The sequence below is a fragment of the Sapajus apella genome, unplaced genomic scaffold (genome assembly GCF_009761245.1).
Source record: "Sapajus apella isolate SASKATOON/1434 unplaced genomic scaffold, GSC_monkey_1.0 scaffold4, whole genome shotgun sequence".
In the NCBI taxonomy this organism is placed as follows: domain Eukaryota; kingdom Metazoa; phylum Chordata; class Mammalia; order Primates; family Cebidae; genus Sapajus; species Sapajus apella.
Window position 1 is genome coordinate 32,798,484 of NW_022436944.1, and position 3,804 is coordinate 32,802,287.

Below are 3,804 nucleotides of genomic sequence, written 5' to 3' on the forward strand. Positions count from 1 at the left end.
AGGGTCTTACTCTGTCACACAGACTGGAGTGCAGTGGCACAATCTTGGCTCACTGCAACCTCTGCCTCCTGGGTTTAAGTAATTCTCCTGTCTCAGCCTCCCAAGTAGCTGGGATTACAGGCATGCGCCACCACGCCTGGCCCTCTCTCATTTCTTAAGTTGGTAATTTATATCTGAATTAGAGTCTTTTAGATGACAAAAATTCAACAGGAAAATAGTACTCCTTTATTCACATGAGAACATCAACTTGAGTTTGAACTCTTTACTCTTACACATTGTCATAGAATTGTTTCTTGTATTAAATTAATGTGGGAGGAGGCTCATGAAAAGGTGAAGGGAGAAAGTCAGATGAGGATCTGATTTGAAATCAGTCTCTGTCATTATTAAAGGAGGAAGTAGAGGTGTTGGTTGCATTGGCATCTTTTTGCATTCTGGGTTAGCTTCAGAGGATCAGGGAGTTTTGGTGAGGGTCATTGATGCCTATGTTCTGGGTCCTTTCCAAATCATTCTGTTAACCATCCTATTATTTTAGTAGCATGTGACCCTAAGTAATGTCTCCAGGCCTACTTACTTCCAAGCTCTAGAAATTCTGACAACATTGACCAGCTCAGATCGTAGTCTTGGTCTGCTTTTCCAGGAAGTATCTGGGGGCAGTTTGAAATAGTGGGAAAACCATGGCTTTTGGAGTGAGACAGACTTAAATTGAGAGCTTAGTTTTGCCATTCACTAGCTGTGAAACTACGGCAAGTTCTGAAAATTCTCTGAACTCTACTTTCCTCATGCAAAAAATGAGGATAATGACACTACTTCACAGTGTTCTGGGAATGTTTAAATGAGATAATGGCACATATCAAATAATTTGAGTGGATCTCAAAGTATGGTTCTTGGACCAGCAGTATTACCAATTACCATCACCTGGAAACTTATTAGAAATGCAAAACTGGCCGGGCATAGTGGCTCACGCCTGTAATCCAAGCACTTTGGAGGCCAAGGCGGGCGGATCACCTGAGGTCGGGAGTTCAAGACCAGTCTGACCAACATGGTGAAACCCCGTCTTAAAAAAAAAAAAAAGAATTGCAAATCTTTGTTTGTTTTGTTTTTGAGATAGGTTCTTGTTCTGTTGCCTGGGCTAGAGTATAGTGATGAGCTCACAACTTACTGCAGCCTGGACCTCCTGGGTTCAAGCAATTCCCCCACTTCAGCCTCTCCAGTAGCTGGGACTACATGTGCATATCACCATACCAGGCTTATTTTTTTATTTTTTATTTTTGAGACAAAGTCTTGCTCCATTGCCCAGGCTAAAGTGCAGTGACACAATCTCAGCTCACTGCAACCTCTGCCTTCTGGGATCAAGCAATTCTCCTGCATCAGCCTCCCAAGTAGCTGGAACTACACATACCTGCCACCACGCCTGGCTAATTTTTGTGTTTTTAGTAGAGATGGGTTTCACCCTTTTGGTCAGGCTGGTCTCGAACTCCTGACCTCAGGTATTCACCCGCCTCAGCCTCCCAACGTGCTGGGATTACAGGTGTGAGCCACCGTTCCTGGCCTACTCGGCTTATTTTTTAATTTTTTTTTTTTTTGTAGAGAGAAGGTCTCACTATGTTACCCACGCTGGTCTTGAATTCCTGGGCTCAAGCAATTATCCTGCTTCAGCCTCTCAAAGTGCTGGGATTATAGGTGTGAGCCACCACACCTGGTTAAAATGCAAATTCTTGAGGTCTACTCTAGACCTACTGAATCATAAATGCTGGGGGTGAGAGGCTAGCAATCTATGTTTTGTTTGTTATGTTTATTTTGTTTTTGTTATTGTTCTGAGACAGGGTTTTACTTTGTTGCTCAGGCTGGAGTGCAGTGGCACAATCATAGCTCGCTGGAACCTCAAACTCCTGGGCTCAAGTGATCCTCCCACCTCAGCCTTCACAGTAGCTGGAACCACAGGTGCGAACCACCATGCCTGGCTAATTAATTTTTTTTTTTTTTTTAAATAGAGACGAGGTCTCGCTATGTTGCCAAGGTTGGTCTCAAACTCCTGGGCTCAAGCAATCCTCTCACTTTGGCCTTCCAAAGTGGTGAGATTACAGGCATGAGCCACTGCACCAAGGGAACAATCTTGGTTTTAACAAGCTTTCCAGGTGATTCTGATGGCTGGCCAGGTTTGGGAGCTAGTGGATTAGTATGCTTGTTTTTTGTTTTTGAGAGGGAGTCTTGCTCTGTCATCCAGACTGGAGTGCAGTGGCATGATATTGGCTCGCTAAAACCTCTGTCTCCCTGGTTCAAGCAATTCTTGTGCCTCAGCCTCCTAAGTAGCTGGGATTACAGGTGTGTTGCCATCATGCCCAGCTGATTTTTGTATTTCTTTTTTTTTTTCCTTTTTTTTTCTTTTTTCTTCTATGTGGGATGGTTGATCTTGAGCCTGCGGGGAGCAAGCTGGCCTCAGATTTCTCCAAGTCCACATTTCTTTGCCCCCAATTCTTACATGTCCAAAGACAAGGAACTATAGACATGCCTTTGTAGGAGGGCCAATATCCCATAAGTTAAATAATATAAAATTAACAATACTTAAATACTGATATAAAGTCAATACATCTTATGTTACATGATAAAAGAATAAGAGAAGAAATAAAACAAATATGTGCATATATGCATAAACATATTCTAACAAAAGAGGGAGGAAATACTCATGGCAATTACAGACCTCATTTCTGTAACTGGTCATGTGATCTTAGATGGTATTTGTAAGTATCATCTTCTACCACGTATCCTGTGTTCTCTTTGTTTCCACCAAGCACTTTGGTTGGTCATGATTCTTTACCTAACGTGATAACTAAAAACTAATTCCTGCCAGGTGCAGTGGCTCAAGCCTGTAATCCCAGCACTTTGGGAGGCCAAGGTGGGCAGATCACAAAGTCAGGAGTTTGAGACATGCCTGGCCAATATGGTGAAACCCTGTCTCTACTAAAAATACAAAAAAATTAGCCAGCATGGTGGCAGATGCCTGTAATCCCAGCAACTCGGGAGACTTGAGGCAGGAGAATTGCTTGAACCCAAAAGGCAGAGGTTGCGGTGAGCTGAGATCATGCCACTGCACTCCAGCCTGAGCAACACAGTGAGACACCGTCTCAAAAAATGAAAACAAAAGAAAAAAGAAAAAAACCCCATGAATTCCTGAAGGCTGTGGGCCATTCATTGTCCTGCCTAGATTGGGTTGTCATAGTACCCATTGACATTAACCACAGGGAATGGTAATATTAAGAGATTCCCCAAGAAATCGCCTATATTTCAGAAATACTTACCTCCTTACCTCCATTATGGAGTAGTAGTCCAATTTCTCCTTGGTAGCCCAGATCAATCACTCCAACCAACACCATAACTCCCCTGACTCGGAGGTGCAAGGAGCCCAAAGTGGCTAGGTATCAGTCTTAACTTCCAGTTCAGCAGAATCTTTGTTGTGTCTCGTGGTGGAAGGATTCTTCCCTCTGGAAATAAGACCTCTAGGGCAGCAGAGCATAAAGCCATGGGAATAGGAAGCAAAAATTTTGCTAGCAGGTCATTAGGGGTAATAATGAGTGGTGCCACTCCCATTTCCACCCCTTGATTCCTGGACCCCTACATCCTGGCAATGGGAGAAACAGTGCCATATATTAGATGCTGATTCAGAGGTTATACAGTCTTTTGGAGAACCTTGCCCCTATGAAGTTTTATCACCCATCATGCTATAACAGTGTATTCAAAAGCCCATCCCATCATTCTATCAAGCCAGCTGCAGCAGGATGGTGGAGAACATGGAAAGACCAGTGAATT

At 43.3% G+C, this 3,804-nt stretch overlaps 1 non-coding gene across 1 annotated transcript; it reads right to left on the reverse strand.

Moving 5' to 3' along the window:
- Positions 1–2,391: 2,391 nt before the first annotated feature.
- Positions 2,392–2,522, reverse strand: LOC116544972. The gene has a single exon (XR_004266120.1). It is a non-coding gene; the product is annotated as a small nucleolar RNA SNORA38 (small nucleolar RNA).
- Between the last annotated feature and the right edge of the window lie 1,282 nt (positions 2,523–3,804).